This window comes from Furipterus horrens, unplaced genomic scaffold, assembly GCF_987537825.1.
Source record: "Furipterus horrens unplaced genomic scaffold, mFurHor1.1.pri manual_scaffold_9, whole genome shotgun sequence".
Taxonomy (NCBI): Eukaryota; Metazoa; Chordata; class Mammalia; order Chiroptera; family Furipteridae; genus Furipterus; species Furipterus horrens.
In genome coordinates, this window is record NW_028327179.1 from 68759452 (window position 1) to 68781402 (window position 21951).

A 21951-nucleotide genomic window follows, 5' to 3' on the forward strand; every position below is an offset into this window, starting at 1 on the left:
ATCTTAATTGCTATAAAAATATCTTTATCCTTCTGCTCTCTAAATCATTTAAATACATAAATGAGAGGAAAGGCCCAAAACTGCTTGACCTTTCTACTGTAATCTTTAAATGGATCAGGCTTGGGGGTGGCTTGCCATCTGATTCTGGAAAACTTAGAACAGTTCTTCCTTAGCCTTAGCTAGAGTCTCCACTGAGGTGTAGATATGTTTTAAATGAACATATCTGTAATTCTGTCATAGAATATTAGACTGGAGAAAGACAGGACAACAGGTATTCTATAACTTAGATTAATATTGTTTGTAACACACTCAGCTGAAAAAGAAACTGAAGATAGCTGTGTGCAAAAGGAAATATGTAAGTGAAAGAAAGAGTTTATACAGTGGACCTACATGGGAGAATTTTAATTCACAGAAAGGATATATTTTGAAGACTGCTCTTCAGGGATATGTAGTCAAAAAATTGATACTAAAGATTGTAGACTTTTTAATACCATTCATACAAGGCTTAAGTTTGGCAGATTTACCTGAAGTATTAAAAATGTACATCATCTTTTACTGGCAAAATACTGCAAACACTCCAAGACTTCTTTTTATCTTTTTACCAACAATATAATTTCAGTAACTGTGATCTACTTTTTTAAATAAATGTGGCTATGTACTATGAAAATCTCTGCTGAAAATCAAGGAAGTAAAAAATATAATTAGGAAAGTAGAACATGTGTCTAGAGACTGCTTTGAAAATTATCATGTCAGTATATAAATATAAAGTACTGACCTTCATGGATCTGGTGTTTGAATAATTTTTTATATAGGCAATATAGTACAGTGTCTAATATGTGGAAAATATAGACAGACTGTGCATCAACTGTATTCAGGCTCTACCCTTGTACTAACAATATGACATTTAACTTTATAGCATCCTTTCTAATTTTCATAATTAAATTATGCAATAAGTAGAGGAGAGGATCCAAGATGGCAGATGAGTAAGTGGAAGTTACACTAACCTCCTCCTAAGATCAATCTGGAATTATAACTAAGTTGTAGAGAAATCATTCAACATAACCAACTGAACACTAGCTGAACACTTATAACAATGGACAGACAGAAGAAACCACTTCACCACAATGTGACTGGTAAGGAGTGTGGAGGACACATGAGAGGGCTGGCTGAGCTACCATGGGTGGAAGCTGAAGTGCCAGAGGGATATTTCAGCAACGAGGGGCTTCCACCTGGTAAGTATGGGGTCTAATTCCCAACCTGGGCTACCCCAGCCTAAAGCACCAGAGTTAGAAAAGAACCCAGATAACATCCAGTTGTAAAAAGCATCAGGGATTCTATCTGACAGGGAGAGGTGGCTGGAAACAAAGGGAGCCTCTTAGAGGGCCAATACACAGAATTTCATTTTCAGCCACTTACCCTGAGCTCTGGCAAAGGGAGGGCAGAGTGGACTTGAGGAGAGCCTGGAGTTGGTGGCTCTGGGGAGAGAACTGAAGGAACATCTATCAGGATTCCTGTGATGAATTATTTCCCATACTGCAGGAGCCATCTCTCTCAGGCAGAGCACTCCTCTTTAAATGGCATCAGACTGAGGGGATGCAATAGCCTCCCCCACAGGAATTACTCTGCCCCAGCCTAAGGTTCATAAACTGATGATTACAGTTTGATTAAATTAACAGCTGATCAGCTTAGCAGCTGATTAGTTTAACTACCAAGGCAGAATATACAAAGCAGCCACCAAAATTGGAAGGCAAAGAAACAGACCCCAAATGAAAGAACAAGTGAATTCTCTAGAAGAACTAGATGAAATGGAGGCAAGCAATTTATCAGATATAGAGCTTAGAGTATTGATTTAAGGATAGTAAACAGCATGAGCAAAGACATTAAAACCATAAAAATGGACCAGTCAGAAATAAAGGATGCAAATATCTGAAATAAATAATGCACTGGTAGGAATAAATAGTAGATTAGATGAAACAGAAGATCAAATTAGTGTCTTAGAACAAAAGGTAGGAGAAAAAAAAAACAAAACACCCAGGCAGAGCAGAAAAAGGAAAAAAAAATTAATGAGGAGAGCTTAAGAAACATTTGGGACAATATGAAGCATAACAACATCTGCATCATGGGAATACCAGAAGGAGAAAAGAGCGAGCAAAGGATCAAGAACATATCTGAAGAAATAATGACTGAAAAATTTCCTAATCTGGTAAAGAAAAAAGACACACAAGTCCAGGAAACTTAGAGAGTCCCAAACAAGTTGGACGCAAAGATGCCTATACAAAGACACATCATAATTAATATGTCAAGACTTAAGAACAAGGAGAGAATCCTAAAAGCTGCAAGGGAGCACCAATTAGACTGGCATCTGATTAGGTAACAGAATCATTAAAGGCCAGAATGGAGGGGTGTGAAAGGCTACTTTACTCAGAAAGGCTATCACTTAAAATTGAAGGAGAATTAAGGACCTTCCCAGACAAGAAAAAGCTAAAAATGTTTGTTAGTGCCAAACCAGTACTTCAATAAATGTTAAAGGGCCTAATTTGAGAAGAGGAAGAAAATGAGAAAGAAAAAAAAAGAGGAAATAGTCTAACAATAAAATGGCACCTCATACTATCTATCAATAATCACCTTAAATGCAAATGGCTTAAATTCTCCTACCAAAAACTTAGGGTAGCTAAATGGATAAGAAAACAAGATCCATATATATGCTGCCTCCAAGAGACTCATCTCAGATCAAAAGATATACACAGACTAAAAGTAAAAGGCTGGAACAAGATATTTCATGCAAATGGAAAAGAAAAAAATAAGCTGAGATAGGCAGTACTTATATTCAATAAAATAGACTTTAAAACCAAAACTATAGTAAGAGACAAAGAAGGGCACTACATAATGATAAAGGGAACAATCCAAGGAAAGGATATAACCCTGGTGAACATTTATGCAGCCAATATAGGAGCACCTAAATATGTAAAGTGAATCTTGATGGACATACAGGAGCAGAAATGTAATCATAGTTAGGGATTTTAACACCCCATTGACATCAATGGGTAGATCTTCCAGGCAAAATATCAACAAAGAGCAGTCTAAAACAACACACTAGATCAAATGAGTTTAATTAATATTGCCAGAGCATTTCAGCCCAAAGCAGCAGACACTACATATTTTCAAGTGCACATGGAACATATTTCTAGGATAAACAACGTTAGGACACAAAACAAGTCTCAATAAATTTATGAAGATTTAAACCATAACAAGGATCTTCTCTGACCACAATGCTTGAAACTAGAAATCATTCACAAGAAGAATACTGACAAACACACAAAGAATGGAAGCTAAATAACATGTGTATCAGCAGAAGAGTTCAACTCCAGATATGTTTGCTTTGGATTTGACAAGACTGAAAAATAACAGTGGAGCTTTGGAGGGGGAATTTATACCAGTTTAATCTCAATTCTACAGGTAAGGACTAGAACAGCAAGTTCTGCCTTACAATTCTCATGGCAGTGAGCAAGAACTGGGGAGTCATGGGAGCCAAGATCATCCACCTTCACTATTGTCCTGCAGTGGCAGGCAATATCAACTGCAATGCTTGAACAACAGGGGCCTGTATATACACATGAAGTTAACAAAGGGGGCACCTGGCCAAACTGAGCTGTGTAACGCTTACACAAAAAAAATTCTCTTAGACAGGGGTGACCCAGGCAAACAAAAATACATGCATGTGGAGGCAAGGATCCTGGCTACAATCACCCTGACATGACAACATGTTATTAAACAATAAATGCTTTAACAATTAAATCAAGGAAAAAATCAAAAGATATCTTGAAAAAAATGAAAACAAGAACACAATAATAAAAAATCTGTGGGACACTGGGAAAGCAATCTTAAGAGGGAAATTCATAACATTATAAGCCTGTCTCAAAAAACAAGAAGAAGCTCAAATAAGTGCTCTAATCTCACACTTAAAGGAACTTGAAAAAGAATAACAGACAAAGAGCAAAGTGAGTAAAAGGAAGGAAATAATAAAAATTAGAGCAGAAATAAATTAAATAGAGTCTAAAGAAAAAATACTTCTGAAAGATTAGTGAATCCAAGAGCTAGTTCTTTGTAAAGATGAACAGGATTGACAAACCTGTAACCAGACTCATCAAGAAAAAAAGGGAAAGAACCCAAACAAATAAAATCAGAAATGAAAGAAAAGAAATAACAATTGACGTCAAAGAAATACAAAAGGTTGTAAGAAATTATTATGAACAATTATATGTCAACTAACTGGACAAACTGGATGAAATGAACAGATGCCTAAAAACATACAATCTTCCAAAAATAAATCAGGAATAATCAAGGAATCTGAATATATAGATTCCACCTCATAAAATGGGAACAGTAATCAAAAAACTCCCAACAAACAAAAGCTCTGGACCAGATGGCTTCACAGGTGAATTTTGCCAAGCATTCTGAGAAAAACTAACACCTCTCCCACTCAAACTATTTCATAAAATTCAAGAGGAAGGAAGGCTCCCAAACTCATTTTATGAGGCAAACATTATTCTAATTCTAAAACCAGGTAAAGACACTACAAAGAAAGAAAATTATAGGTCATTATCCCTGATGAACATAGATGCTAAAATCCTCAACAAAATATTGGCAAACCGAATACAGCAATACATCAAAAAGATCTTAAAACATGAGTAAGTCAGATTTATTCTGAGAATGCAGGTTGGTACAACATTCACACATCAGTAACTGTGATTCACTACATAAACGAAGAATAAAAACCACATGATCATATCAATAGATGCAGATAAATCTATTGATAAAATCCAGGCCTCATTTATGAAAAACAAACAAACTCTCAGAAAAGTGGGAATAGAGGAAACACACTTAAACACAATAGAGGCCGTATATGACAAACCCACTGTCATCATCATATTCAATGCTTAAAAACTACAAGCATTCCCCACAAGATCAGGAACAATACAGGAACGTCAGCTTTCACCTCTCTTATTCAACATAGTGATGGAAGTCCTAGCCACAGCAATCAGACACGAAGAAATAAAGGTATCCAAATTGAAAATGAGGAAGTAAAACTCTCTCTTTTTGCAGATGACATGATACTGCACACAGAGAACTCTAAAGATTAAACCCATAAACTATTAGAACTGATAAATTAATTCAGCAAAGTAGCAGGATACAAAGTTAATGTACAGAAATCTGTTGCATTTTTATTTGCCAGTAACAAACTAAAAGAAAGGGAAATTAAGAAAACAATCCCATTCACAAATGATTCAAAAATAATAAAATATCTAGGAATAAACCTAATTAAGGCTCTAAAGGACATGTACTCTGAAAATTATAAGACGCCGAGAAAAGAAATAGAAGAAACAAATAAGTGAAAGCACATATCATGTTCATCATTATGAAGAATTAACATCATTAAAATGTCCATACTACTCAAAGCAATCTATAGATTCAATGAAATTTCTATCAAGATTTCAAATTTGTATTTCACAGAACTAGATCAAATATTTCAAAAATTTATATGGCACACAAAAGGCTCTACATAGCAACAGAGACCCTAAGAAAGAAGAATAAAGTTGGAGGAATCATGCTACCTAATACCAAACTATACTACAAGACCATAGTAATCAAAACAGTATGGTACTGGCATAAACACAGACACATAGATCAATGGAACAGAATACAAAGCCCAGAAATAAATCCACACCTTTATAGTCAATTAATATTTGACAGAGAGAGCAAGCACATAAAATGGGCTAACGATAGTTTATTCAATAAATGGTGTTGGGAAAACTGGACATATATGTGCAGAAAAATAAAACTAGACAATCTCCTTACACCCCGCACAAGAATAAATTCAAAATGGATCAAAGACCTAAATGTTGGAACCAAAGCCATAAAAATCCTAGAAGAAAACATAAGCATCAACATCTCAAACACTGCCTGTAGACATTTTTTTATCAGATATATCTCCCCAGGCAAGTGAAACAAAAGAAAAAATAAATAAATGGAACTATATCAAACTGAAAAGTCTTTGCACATCAAAGGAAATCATCAGCAAGATTTAAAAAAATGTCAGTCTACAGTCACAGATGAGAAAACATATCTGTTAAAGGGTTAATATCAAAAATTTATAAAATTCTTATAAAACTCAACACCAAAAAAACAAACAACCCAACTAAAAAATGGGCAAAGGACCTGAATAGATACCTCTCCCAAAAGGACATAAAGATGGCCAATAGACATATGCAAAGGTGCTCAATGTCACTAATAATCAGAGAAATGCAAATTAAAACCACAATATATCAACAAACAACAAGTGCTGGTGAAGATATGGAGAAAAGGGAACACTTTTGTACTGCTGGTGGGAAGGCGGACAGGTGCAGTCACTGTGGAAAGCCATATGGATATACCTCAAAAATGTAAAATTGGATCTGTTTTGTGACCCAGCAATCACACTTCTTCAAGTATTCCAAGAATTCCAAAACACTATTTGAAAGAAGATAAACACCCTTATGTTCATTGCAGTGTTATTTACAATCATCAAGGTATGGAAGCAGCTCAAGTGTCCATCAACAGATGAGTGAATAAAACAACTAAGGGACATTTACACAATAGAATTCTACTTTGCCATAAAAAAGAAAAAAATTTTACCCTTTGCAACATTATGAATGGATCTAGAGAACATTATGCTAAGTGAAATATACCATACAGAGAACAAGAACTACCATATGATTTCACTCATATGTGAAATCAAATGAACAAACTGAACTAAAAAACAAAACAGAGACAAACACACAGATGGAGAGAAGATGACAGCTAGTGGGATGGGGGGAGTTAGGGGGTGAAAGGATTGAACAAAAAAGAAAAAGACTCTATGGACATGGAAAACAGTGTAACGATTTGTGGGGGAAGGTGAATATAAGTGGACTAAATGGTAAAAAATATATAATAAAGTCAAAAAGATAAAAAAGAAACTATGCGAGATAAGTAGCACAGAGACTGCTCTCTAGCTCTTCTGAAAGTGTGTGGAGGGAGAAGAGGGTTATTACTATTATAAAGGGAGGTTGAGAAGGGAGAAGCAATTGAATACATCATGTTATGTACAATATTTTCTTCTAAGTATTAGATATCAAAATGCTATTGATGAGTTATCTAAAAACCAGTAGATATGAAATACATTGTGGTGGACATGGAGATTCACTCCCTGGATCCTCAAGAAATAAGTTGCTGCCTAGCTGCAAGAAATGCTTCCTAGACAGCTTTCAGCCATGAGGGTGAGGGTTTACCTTTCTGAAAACAGTCTACAGCCACTAACTGATAAAAGCAGAAGTTTAAATGTTCAGCCTTTCCAACTTGGTGGGACATATTTTCTAGGGTTTGATCAAAGGTTTGTTAGGCCTTTCTCTCTCTGTCCAAACTTACTTCTGCCTCAACCTTTTCACAGGTGTTAATCCTTAATAAACACACTGTATCCAAACTTATCTCAACCTCGAAGTCTGGCAACAGATGCAGAGCTTTGAAGTCCAGGATAGCAAGAATACTAGACATTTTCCTTCCTTATTCAAGACCTCATGCAGATTTTGAGTAAAATGTTTGTAAGGTTTAGAAAACAAAATGGTATTACAAAACCTCTGTAAATAGTTTTCCAAATATTCATGGTGCATAATTATTACAAAGTAATATCTCTGTATCTAGGTTATAAAGAGTGGCAAGAACCTTAAACAAAAAGATGGTCATGAGGCAGAGATTAATGGATGTGATTGTGGCAATCATCTATAGAAATCTTTTCCCAATGACAGTGATAGAATTGCAGGGACTCATTACATTATTTTCTTTTCTTATCTTTTCTTTCTTTCTTTTTTCTTTCTTTCTTTCTCTCTTTCTCTTTCTTTCTTTCTTTCTTTCTTTCTGTGTGTGCCTTCTGTCATTTTTTATTTTATTTTTATCTTCTGCATCCAAATATAGATATTTGCTAGACTACATGCTGGCTTGGGTTATAATCCCTGACCAAGAAATTTCATTACAATTAATGACCTACTTTGGGATTATTCTTCAGGGTAAGCTAATCATAACTGATGGCACAGCTGTGTCAAAAATGTTTCCATTGAGAACTTTTATTTAGAGCTTCCCTGACAGGCCTGTGAAATAATGTTTTAAATGTTGTTATTGTTATATAAATGTGAAAGTTAATAAAAATATTGTGTATTCAGTCAATAGTGTGAACCAGAAGGGATTGAATCTCTTCTACTTGTTCAGTATAGCATAATTTGTAGAAGTCAGAGTGTAATATGAGTTCAAAAGTTCTAATGTAAATTATCAAATATCAGAAGTCAAGGTTATGTTGCTAGGGCTGGGTTTGGCATGATAAATATTATTTTTTTATAGAACAAAAGATAAAATTAAAAATAAAACGCAAGGTCAGGAGTGTAAGAACCGAATGAGGTGACCAAAGCAAATTCAAAACTGAGAATCTAGAGATATAAATAAAAGCGATTAGGGAAAGCACTATATTATATGTGCACGAAAAGGTCAAAGTAGTCATAATAGTAGTATAATAATAATAATGATATTTAATGAGAATTTTCTATGTTCTGTCCACTGGGGTAAACAGTCTACATGAATGAGGTAACTTCTATTGTTACCCTTATTTCACAAGAATTGGAGAAGTTAATTTGCTTATTCATACAACTAGAGAAAGGGTAGAAGTAACACATAAATATATTCTAGAACCCTTGCTATTAACCATTATGCATCACTGTCTGTCCATGGAACAACTCAAGAAATAGATTAACAGGAGATAAATAAAAATGTCTTAGAGGTCTTATAATAATGGACTGTACGTGGTAGTGTTTTTCTGTCACCCAGCAAGACTTTGCAGATTAATACTTTAATGCTGAGTTTGTTTATCCTGATGTAAATTGATAACTTACCTAAATTGATCTACCTTAATGATACTTTAGTCTGAAGTATAATATCACTTTTAGAAAAACATAACCATTGAAAAGTTTTTAATTACACAAAATTGTTATTTGTCTGATAAAATTATGTGAGTTAAGGGCATTTCTATAGTGATATAGCACAGTTTTATATAATATATATATGAGACATGCTATATAATATGTAATTGTATAGGACCTCATAAGCTCATGAAGATAATAACAATATTTTTTATAAATGAGTTACTCAACTACACCAAGAAACAAGTATTCACTTTCCAATTATTTTAGGCATATAAAATATTTTAAATTTTACAGTGTGTTTCTAGTATAAGTTTTTAAATACCAAAGTAGATAAAACTCTTCACCAAATATAGTTAAGAGAATTTCTTTAAAATAAATTTATTCTAGGTTCTGGTCAAGATGATGGTGTAGTTAATGTGGTACTTACATTTTCCCACAACCACGTCAAAATTTAAAATAAATTACAGAACAACCATTCTGAATAACTGCATGAGATCTAGCTGAAGAGAAGTTCTACAACAAAGAATATGAAGAAGAAGCCATATAGATACTGGTATGAGGGGTGGAGGTATGAAGGGGGCAGCCCCACACCCATATATGGCAGATAAAATTGGGAGGGATATCTTGAGCTGTGAAGGTCCCCCATCAGGAGGCAGGGATCCCAGCCCAATACTAGGTCCCCCAGCCCAGGGTTCCAGTGCCAGGAATAGGTCTGTAATAAAATAGTAGGGATTGTGGATGAGTTATATGCAGGGCTCCTGGAGTCCCAGGCATTCCTCTTAAAGGTCCACATCATGACTGAACTCAGATTCCTTTGCTCTGAGCTCCAGTGCTGGGACAATTGCTCAAGGGGGGCCAGAGACATACGAGGAGGAACTGAGTTCTTTGGCATTGGTGTTAGAGCTGGAGAGGCATCTTTCTACCAGAAAGAAGTTTTGGTTAACATTCTTTGCCCTGCCCTGGTGATTATTCCCTGAGACCCAACTTGCAGGGCCATCCAGGTTATTTCCAGTGACTCTTACATTAAAAAGGCCTGTCTTAACTCATGCATCAGATGTTCCTAAAATCTCTTCAACAAGCAGCATCTCACCCCAGAGTGCCCCATACCTCTTGTTAAGTAGCCTTAGACCTCGCGCTAGTGGCAGCCAGTCTCATTTTGCAGGTTGGGGTCTCTTGAGCACCTTTAAGCCTAACATAAGAAGCAGCCATCTGCAGATTAGTTTTTAGCTCACACCACATGACCCTGTGAAGAACACAGGCTGACCCTGGCCCACAACTCCCAAGTGACCCCAGAGCCAGTGCACCCAGTGAACAGCTTCATAGCACATTGAAGCACCACCCAACCACCTCCACAAAGGACATGCTTAAGGGCAGACTCAGCAGGAACAGGAGTCCTGCTGAAGTAATTACTGCTCCATGAGATGGGCTTTGTTTGCTTGTTTTTTTTTTTTTTTTCCTAAATAACAGAGATCTAATGAGACAGTGGTGACATCATCACTGCTCCTTTATGAGATGCTGGCATTTTCTCTCTTTTTTTACTTACATTAGCAGTCATTTTCTATTACCACAATTGCTATTTATGTTGGAAGAGAAAGAAAGAGGAGAAAAGCAAATGCTCTCTTAGAAAAAAAGAGGGATTGTCCCCAAATAAAAAATCAGAAAGGAAAAAAAGAGCTATAATATAAAAACTATCATCTCCAAGCCCAATAGAGTTTAAGGAAAGCAGAGAGCTGGTAAGAAGTAGAAGAAAGACAGAAGATAGGCCCAAAATCTAAGGCCAATTGTTTTTCCTTAAGTGGGTGGGAGAGGACAGAAGAATCCTGGTGGTCACAGCCAGTCTTTGCAGTCATCAACGTGGAGGTAAATTCCTCCCATCCTGCACTGCTGGATCAGAGAAGACCATCTGAGACCGACCTGTTTGGTGATGATAGTGGAGGAGAAAGGGACGGGATGGGATTTCTGACTGAGCTGGCTTCCTGAGAAGTGGCTAGAAGTACACAAAGACTTTTTAGTGTCCACAGGCTTCCCCAGAGAGGAATTAGGAGGAGAGCAGGGCTCTGCCCGCTGGCAGAGCCAGGAGTGGGCCAGGTGGCATCTGGCACTGAGAGGCAGGAAACAGCATACTGCTGTGTATGTAGGAACATGTTTTTCCTTTTTCTCTTGTGTTCTGCAGAGAGGGGAGGAGAGGTTATGAGTGGGATGAGATTCTTGAGGAGCGCAGGCACAGAAGTGCACTCTCTCACTCCCCAACCCTCCCCCTGGGTCACTCAAGCGCACACAGGGAGGTGCCCTTATCCGCTGGCCCAGGTGCACAACCAACTCGCTGGCCACTGCATCCAGCAGGCCCTACCCAGCAGGCACAAAACCAACGTGCCAGCCAACAGGCACAACCGCCCACTTCTGCTGTGCTCAGATGCCTGCAGCCCCACCCCAATGGGTGCAAAATCAACCCACTGGGCACACAGGCCACAGTGTGCAGGCACCCCTGGCCCACCCCAATAGGTGCAAAACCAACGCGCCGGCCACTTGCCCAGGAGCTATTCGTGCACGCCAAGTGGGCACAAGGACAGCGGGCAGACGCAGTTCAGAGACGCCCACCTCCACCCACCTCCATTATGCAGAGGTGTCTGGGACCCCGCCCCAATGGGTGAAACACCAACTCCCCGGGCATGGCTCAGCAGGTGTGAGGTTAGTGTGCAGGACACCACGCCCGCATGTGCACGCGCGCAGGCAAGCACTTCGGCCAGTTCCAACAGGGGCCAAATGAAGGCACCAGCCACCGCACATGGGTGTCACCTGGGCACGCGACCCATTGAGCACGAGGCTAGCACACCCAACACCGCACACAGGTGCACACTGCTGGTGCTGCACCCAGAAACCTCTGGCCCACCTCAATAGGCGCCAAACCAACATGCCAGCCAGGCACGCCCCAGTGGGCATGAAACCAATGCGCCACCCACCCCAATAGGCCCACAACAAATCCGCCCACCAGTGAGTAGAAGCCTCCCCCTCTGCCGGAACAGAAGAGCAACCAGTTTACCTTGGATCGACCCGCCCTGGTGTGCAATGGGTTAACCCGCCCCTGGCCTTCACGAGGGAAGGCTTTCACCTCTGGCTGAGGACAAAGGACAGTGAAAAAAACTAGAGGCACTTTGTAATAAGTTTTGGGTGCTCTCTCTTGAGAAAGCACTGGGAGAGCAGTGGACTAGGTCCCAGTACAGAAGCATCCCAAGTGCTATGAGAGAAATCACTTAAGCAGGATGGTCCCCTCCAAGTGGCATCAACTGGAGACAGCAGTTCAACAACTGTATACAAGAAGTTCACACCATAAAGGCAGAAAATAAAAGCAGATCAATCTAAGAAACAGAAACAAGATCAGTGCCCAAAGTGGGGAGGTGGAATAACACCCAAAGAGAGACAACACTGCACCAAATAGAAAGGAGGAATTCCCAGAAGGAAGGATAGATGACATAGAAGCAAGCAAGCTATCAGACATGAAATTCAAAACAATGGTAATGAGGAAGGTCAATGAACTCGACAAAAGCAAAGAAAATTATAACGATCTCCAGGGGAGCTATAAAGAGCTCCAGGGAAGCTATAAGGAGCTTACTGAAAACTACACCAGCATGAAAAAAGGCATAGAACTATCAACAAGAACCAGGAAGAAATGAAGAATACAATTTCTGAACTGAAGAATGCAGTAGAATCAATCAAAAGCAGGCTAAATGAAGTGGAGGATTGTATCATGAGTTAGAGGACAACGTAGAAAAAAATTCCCAAACAATACAACAAAATGTAAAAAGACTGAAACAGAGTGAAGAGGCTTTAAGAGAACTTCAGGACAATATGAGATGAAACAACATTCGAATCATAGGGATAAAAGAAGGAGAAGAAGAGCAAGGAATAGAAAGCCTGATTGAAAAAGTAATGACATAAAATTTTCCTAACTTGATGAGAGAAAGTCATGCAAGTTCAGGAAGCACAGAGCATCCCAAGGAGAATGAATCCAAAAAGGCCTACTCCAAGGCACATCATAATTAAAATGGCAACATTCAAAGACAGAGAATCCTAAAAGCAGCATGAGAGAAACAGCAAATAACATACAAGTGAGCTCTGATAAGGCTATAAACTTATTTCTCAAAGAAACACTACAAGCCAGAAGGGAATGGCAAAAAATATTTCAAGCAATGAAAAACAAAGGCCTACAACCAAGAATACTTTACCCAGCAAGGCTCTTCTTCAAAATGAAGTTGAAATGAGTTTCCCAGACAAAGGAATACTAAAAGAATACATCTCCACCAAACCAGCTTTGCAAGAGAGGCTAAAGGGAATGCTGTAAGAAAAAGAAGAAAAGGGGGGGGGGGACACAGGAACAAAGGGAAATGAATAAATACTGTCAGTAATAACCTTAAATGTAAATGGATTAAATGCCCCAATCAAAAGGTATAGGGTAGCAGATTGGATATGAAAACATGACCCACATTTATGCTATCTATAACAGACACACCTGAAAACAAAAAATCTACACAGACTGAAAGTGAAGGGATGAAAAAAATTATTCCAAGCAAATGGACATGAAAAAAAAGCTGGGGTAGCAATACTTATATCAGACAATACAGATTTCACAACAAAGGCCATAAAAAGAGACAAAGAAGGACATTTTATAATACTTACAAAACAATCCATCAAAAAGATATAACCCTCATAAACATACATGCACCCAACATAGGTACACAAAATATATAAGGAAAATATTGGAAGACTACAGAAAATATATCAACAGCAACACACTCATAGTAGGTGACCTTAACACCCCATTGTCAACAATGGACAGATCTTCAAAGCAAAGAAACACCAAAGATATTGAGGCATTGAACAACACTCTAGACAAAATGGACTTAATTGATATATGTATAAAAGTTTTTACCCCAGAGAAGCAAAACATACATTCTTTTCAAATGCACATGGGACATTTTTAAAGATAGACCACGTTATAGGACACAAAAAAAGCCTCAGCAAATTCAAGAAAATTGAAATTATATCAAGCATTTTCTCAGAACACAATGCCCTGAAACTAGAAATCATCCTCAAGGAAAAAGCTCAAAAACATTCACCTGCGGAATTTGCCCCTCGTGTCCCCTCAGAGGAGAAGGATTGGTCATCCCTGCGAGTAGCATTTTGGTCAGCTCCAGGGAAGCTGCAGGGAGAGCTGGACATGAAAATTCTTCTGTGTGGTCACTATACTCACTTGTTGGCTTTTTCTTTTTCTTATTTTTTTTTGAGAATAAGTAGTGTATTGATCCTAATAAGTAACGTTTCTTGAAGAGACACTTATTCTTTTGAGTTCTGGCTGAGAGTTGATAGTGGGCCAGAGGAGGACAGTCAAGGAGAGTGACCTGGCTTTGTCAGCCCACGAGCAGGCTAGCGGAGCGGTCTGGTTTCCTGCTAATAGTTTTCATCTAAAGACAGACACGAGATCCTTTCACGGACAGCGGATTGCTTTTCAGAGCTGGAAGCTTTGCATTTATAATCTTAGTGCTATAATCCCTGTCCATTCCTTTCCATCCCTTTCTGATTTCAAGTAAATTCATGCCTACCTTCCTATCTTGGGATGAAAATGTAAGAGATTCCCCATGCTGCCATCTTTATATAAATTATTTCAGATCTGTTGAGATTTCTGTTCTCTTATTTTAAAAAGTGTAATCTGAGCACTTTTTGTTTTCTAAAAGATAGATGCTATTATCAGATAACTATATTATTCATTTGATTAAAATTATGTTTGCTTTCAAACAGTTTATCTTTTTATCCATTTTGCAGAATATCGGTTGTGTGGTTGCTTAATACATTGGAATCTTTTATGTAAATGAAGCTTTTCAGATTTCTGAACAATATATGGTTTGATTTTACAGGCTTTATATTATTTCAATATGCATAAAGATGAGAAAGAATATGATGACCAGTTACCTAGAATGAATCTTATTAACTTTAAAGAAGAGAGGAAAATAAAGTGGATGTAATTGGGAAATGTTTAAATTAGAAGTTGTTCAAATGTGTTCTTTTCCAAAAGAAGACCAGTAACTGTTAAGACCAAACAGGTTTGATTGCATGTTCTATTTTTTGGTCTTGTATATGCTTTTTGAACAGTCTACTTGATAAAGCTTGAATGGAAAAAATAAAGCTGTTTTCTATCTGCAAAAAAAAAAAAAATTCAAACTCATGGAGAATTAATGCAATTAATTAATTAATTAATTAATGGATTAACAATGACATCAAGGAAGAAATCAGAAAGCTTCTGAAAACAAATGATAATGAACACACAGAAGCCCAAAACCTATGAGATATAGCAAAAGCTGTCCTGAGAGGAAAGTTCATAGCAATACAGGCCTACCTAAAAAAGATAAAAGAATCTCAAATAAAAAATCTAACCCTACAGCTACAAGAACTAGAACAACAACAACAAACAAACCCCAGAACTAGTAGAAGGAAGGAAATAATCAAGATCAGAGTAAAATGAAATGACATAGAGACTAAACTAACAATTAAAAAGATAAACAAAAGTAGGAGCTGGTTCTTTGAAAAGATAAACAAAATTGACAAGCCTTAGCTAGGCTCATCAAGAAAAAAATAGAGAAAACCCAAATAAACAAAATCAGAAACAAAAAAGGAGATATTATGACCTATATCACAGAAATACAAAGGATTGTAAGAAATTACTACAATCAACTATATGGTAAGAAATTTGACAACCTAGATGAAATGAACAAATTTTTAGAAACATAATCTTCCAAAACTAAATCAAGAAGAAGCAGAAAGCCTGAAGAGACTGATAACAAAGAGTGAAATTGAAACAATAATAAAAAAAATCCCAGCACACAAAAGATCTGGACTGGATGGCTTCAAAGGTTAATTTTACAAAACATTTACGAAAGAACTAACACATACTCTTCTCAAACTATTCCAAAAAATCCAAGGAGAGTGAAGACTCCCAAACTCTTTGTATGAAACCAGTATTACTCTAATTCCAAAACCAAGTCAAGACACAACAAAGAAATAAAACTACAGGCCAATATCACTGATGAACATAAATGCTAAAATCCTCAACAGAATATTGGCAAACCGGATCCAGCAACACATTAAAAAGATCATACATTATCATCAAGGGGGATTCATCCTAGGGATGCAAGAATGGTTTGATATTCATAAATCAATAAATATAATACATCACATAAACAAAATGAAAGGCAAAAATCACAATATCATATCGATAGATGCTGAAAAGGCATTTGATAAAGTACAACACCCATTTATGATGAAAACAGTCAGCAAAATGGGAATAGAGGGAGCATACCTCAACATAATAAAGGCCATATACAAGAAAACCGAAGCCAACATCATACTCAATGGAAAAACTGAAAGCATTCCCTCTGAGATCAGAAATAAGACAAGGATGCCCACTCTTTCGACTCCTATTCAACATAGTATTGGAAATTCTAGCCACGATAATCAGACAAGAAAAAGAAATAAAAGGCATCCAAATTGTAAAAGAAAAAGTAAAACTGTCACTATTTGCAGATGACATGATAGTATACATAGAAAACCCTATAGACTCCACCAAAAAACTACTAGACCTAATAAGTGAATTTGGAGAAATAGCAGGGTACAAAGTGAATATTCAGAAATCAAAGGCATTTCTATACACCAAAAATAAAATATCAGAGATAGAAACTAAAAAAAAATCTCATTTACTATAACAACAATAAAAATAATGTACCCAGCAATAAATTTTACCAAAGAGGTAAAAGACCTGTACTCAGAAAACTACATAACCCTGAAGAAAGAAATTAAGGAAGATGCAGATAAATGGAAGCATATACTATGTTCATGGATGGGAAGAATCAACATAATTAAAATGTCCATACTACCAAAACCAATTTATAGATTCAGTGCAACCCCTATTAAAATACCAGCAATGTATTTCACAGACCTAGAACAAATAGTTCAATAATTTATATGGAACCAAAAAGACACTGAATATCCACAGCAATCTTGAGACAGAACACATTAGGAGGAATTACAATACTTGACAACAAACTATACTACAAGGCCACTGTAATCAAAACAGCCTAGTACTGGCATGAGAACAGACATATAGATCAATGGAAAAGAATGGAGAGTCCAGAAATAAACCCAGGCCTCTATGGTCAACTAATATTTGACAAAGGGGCATAAAATGTAGTAAGAAGAGCCTCTTCAACAAATGGTGCTTGGAGAACTGGACAGGGACATGGAAAAAACTGAAACTAGACCACCAACTTACGCCACACACCAGAATAAACTCAGGATGGATCAAAGACTCCAATGTAAGTCGTGACACCATAAAAGTCCTAGAGGAAAAAGTAGGCAGGATATTTTCAGATATCCCATGTAACAATATTTTTACTGATACATCTCCTAAGGCAAGGGAAATAAAGGAAAAATAAACAAATGGGACTACATCAAACTAAAGAGTTTCTGCTCAACAAAAGAAAACATTCGCAAGATGAAAAGATAACCAACCGTATGGGAAAACATATTTGCCAATGATACATGAGATAAGGGATTGATCTCTAAAATACATAAAGAACTTACACATCTCAACAAAAAGAAGACAGATGGCTCAATTAAAAAATGTGCAAAGGACCTGAACAAACACTTCTCCAAGGAGGATATACAGAGGGTACAGAGGCATATGAAAAAATGCTCAACATCACTAGCCACCAGAGAGATGCACATAAAAACCACAATGAGAACCACTTTACACCAGTCAACAAATCAACAAACAACAACTGCTGGCGAGGATGTGGAGAAACAGGAACCCTACTGCACTGTTGGTGGGAATGCAAACTGGTGCAACGACTATGGAAAACAATATGGAATTTTCTCAAAAAACTAAAATGGATCTGCCTTTTGAAACAGCGATTCCACTACTAGGATTATACCCAAAGAATCCTGAAACCCTAATTCAAAAGAACTTATGCACCCCTATGTTCATTGCAGCACTGTTTACAATAGCTAAGTGCAGGAAACAACCCAAGTTCCCATCTAGATGATTGGATTAAAAAATTGTGGTACATTTACACAATAAAATACTATGTAGCAGAAAGAAAGAAGGAACTCCTGCCATTTGCAACAACATCAATCTAACTAGAGAGCACTATGCTTAGTGAAATAAGCCAAGGAATGAAAGAAAAATACCATATGCTATTACCCAATACAGGAGACTAATGAACAACACATATAAATGAACAAAACTGAACAAGAAACAGAGTAACAGTTAACAGGTGGGAGGGGAAGGGTTTAGCAAAGGAATTAATATAAATAACCCATGATCATGGACAACGAGGTTGGGATGGACTGTGGAAGGAGGGGTGGGCTGGGTGGGGGTTAGCAATGAGGGAAAAAGTGGAACAACTTTAACAGAAAAACAATAAAAATAAAATAAAAATAATTTCCTCCCATTCACATGCCAACAGTAATTAAGATTCAACTACAACAGGAGGGTGTACACAATGACACAGGGAGGCCCACCTGTTGAGCCTAGCTTAGGTGCTTGGGGAAGTTATTCCACTGTACTGTTCAGAAAAGTACTACATAAGGCCACTCTACCAAGTCTGGGAGATGTATTGGCTCTACCTAATACATATAAACAAACACAAGAAGGCTGCCAAAATTAGGAGACAAAAATAATGTCCCTAACAAAAGAACAGAGAAAACCTCTAGAGAAAGAATTAAACAAAATAAGACAAGCAATCTACCAGATGCAGAATCAAACACTAGATGCTCAATAAACTTAAAGAATAGATGAACTTAGTGAGAACTTAAACAAAGAGATAATAAATACAAAAACAGAACTAGAAAATCTATAACACACAATCAGAAGGGAATATATTAACTGCAATGAAGAAAACAGTATGTAGATGAAGCAAAGGATAAAATAAGAGATTTGGAAGATAATGAAACAGAAAGCACCTAAACAGAAAAAAAAGAAAAAAAAAGATTTCTGCCCTAAACAGGTGGTTCAGCTGGTTTGAGAATTACCCTAATCACCAAAAGGTTCTGTGTTTGATTTTTGGTTAAGGCACATAACTAGGTTAAGTTGTGGGTTCTATCCCCAGTCAAAGTGCATATGGGATGCAATTGATCAATGTTTCTCTCTCACATTAATGTTGCTCTTTCCCTTCCTCTCTCTAAAATCAATAAAATCAATAAAAACATAATCAGGTGAGGATCAAATATCTCTATATATCTATATCTCTATATATCTATATCTATCTATCTCTATCTCTATCTCTATCTGTATGAGAGAGAGAGAGAGAGAGAGAATCCAAAAAAGTGAGGATAGCATAAGGAGCCTTGGACCAACTTCAATTGTACCAACATTTGCATCATGAAGGGGCAGAAGGAAAAAAGAGAAAGCAAATATGAAAACATATGTGAAAAAAATAATGATGGAAAAGTTCTCTAACCTGGTGAAGAAAATAGACATAAAAGTCTAGGGAGCACAGAGCGTCTAAACAAGAGAAATTCAAAGACGCTGAAACCAAGACATCTTATAATTAAAATGCAAAAATGATAGACAAAAAGACAATCTTAAAAGCAGCATGTGAAAAGCAGATAGTTACCTACAAGGAAGCTCCCATAAGACTGTCAGCTGATTTCTCAACATAAACTTTGCAGGCCAGTAGGGATTTGCATGAAATATTCAAAAGGATGAACAGCAAGGACCTACAACCAAAATGATCTTCCAGCAGAGCTATCATTTAGAACAAAGAATGTATAATGAAATGCCCAGACAAACATAAAATTAAAGGAGTTCATAACCATCAAACCAGCATAACATGAAATGTTGAAGGCTCATCTATAAGAAGAAGGAAGATAAAAAATATGAACAATAAAATGACAATAAATACATATCTATCAATAATTGAATCTAAAAACCAAAATAAATGAACAAGCAGAAGAGAAATAGACTCATAGTTACAGAGAACATTTTTTTTAAAGATTTTATTTTTGTTTTAGAGAGAGGGGAAGGGAGAGAGAAAGAAACAGAAAAAAAAAATCAATGTACAAGGGAAACACTGATCAGTTGTTTCTCACATGCCCCCATCTGGGGACCTGGCACAACTCAGGCATTTGCTCTGTCTGGATACCTAACTGGTGATCTTTTGGTGCAGGCCAGCACTCAACCCACTGAACGAATACAGCCAGGACCAAAGAACATTTTGATGGTTGCCAGATGGGAGGGGGATTCTAGAGATGGGTGAAAGAGGTGAAGGGTTTAAGAAGTATAAATTCTTATTTACACAGTAGCCATGGGGATATAAATTACAACATAGGAAATATAGTTGATAATATTGTAATAACTATGTATGGTGTCAGATGTGCACTAAATTTGTTGGGATGATCACTTATTAAGTTATATGATAAGGCCTGTCCAGAAAGTATACAGCCATGTAATATGAAAAATAGAGACATTTATTAAACAAGATACAAGACACAAGAAACATTGTACAAAGGACAATGATGCCTCAGTCCTCTTCAAAGTAGGTACCTTGGGACCTCACATAGTTCTCCCAATTGCCATCAGATGCTCTGTTATATTTTCTTGAATCTCACTGATGGTCTGAAATCTATTCCCTTTCAAAGGTGATTTTAGTTTTGGGAAAAGCCAGAAGTCATAGGGTGCCAAATCTGGGCTGTAGAGGGGTTGAGTCACCTGAATGATTTTATGTTTTGCCAAAAATCTCTGCACAAGATGTGATGCATGAGTGAGCATGTTGTTGTGATGATTCCAATCACCAGTTGTCCATAGCTGTGGCTTTCTGAATCACTGAAATAGTTTTTGTGGAGGAATGTTCAAGCTTAACACAAAATTTGATACAGATTCATTGCTCTACTTGCTCAGTCAACAGCCACACAGTACACATGTTTACTCAATGGTGTCTATTGCCCACACTGTGTAGTACAATGAAGTCATCATTATTCACACATGTATATTACAGTCCACTCTCCTTGGCTACCAGGTTATATCAATGTTATGCAAACCGTTCTCATTATATTAACAACAGTTGGACTTTTTCTGTACAGACCTAATATATTGTCTAATCACTTGGTTGTATACCTGATACTAATAAAATAGTGTATGTCAACTGTAATTGTAAAATAAAAATTATTTAAAATAAAAAAAATAAGTTAATTTTAGATCTCTCCATGTTCTTGGATCAACTGTTTTGCTGGGTCTTTCTCTTAGAACCTATAATGTTCTTTCCTCAAGCACCTAACTTCAGCTCTGTTCCTTCATTGTGGAAGAAAATGATGGTATAGTCCAAAATAGAATGGTCCATTCATTAGCTATTCAAACACTCAAATAAAATGTAAAACAGGAGAAACAAGATGGCAGAGGAGTAAGTGGAAGCTACACTGACTTCCTCCCAGAACTAGTCTGGATTTACAACGTAATTTTGGAGAAATCATCTGGAATAACCAACCGAACACCAGCTGGAGAGAAGTCTTATAACCACGGAGAGACAGGAAAGGCCGCTACATCACAACGTGACCGGTAGGGAGTGCGGAGACGCGGAAGGGGCTGGCTGGCGTCACATGGGTAGCAGCTGAAGGGACTGAGCAACAGCTCAGCAGCCAGGGATTCCCCCTGAGAAGGGCAGGGTCTAAACCCCCAGCTGAGCTTCCCAGCCTACAGCAACAGAGTGGAAAGTAAAATAGTATCCAGCTGAGAAAAGCGAAAAGCCACAAGGTTTCTTGCTAGCCAGAGAGAAACAGCTGGAGAAAAAGAGCTCTTAAGGGGATCACATATGAAAATATTCTGTCCCCACTTACCCTGGGCACAAGCAGAGGGAAGACAGAGAGGACAGGAAATGCTTGGGGAGAGTTTGGTATGGTGGCTTTGAGGGGAGAGCTGGGGAAACGGCCG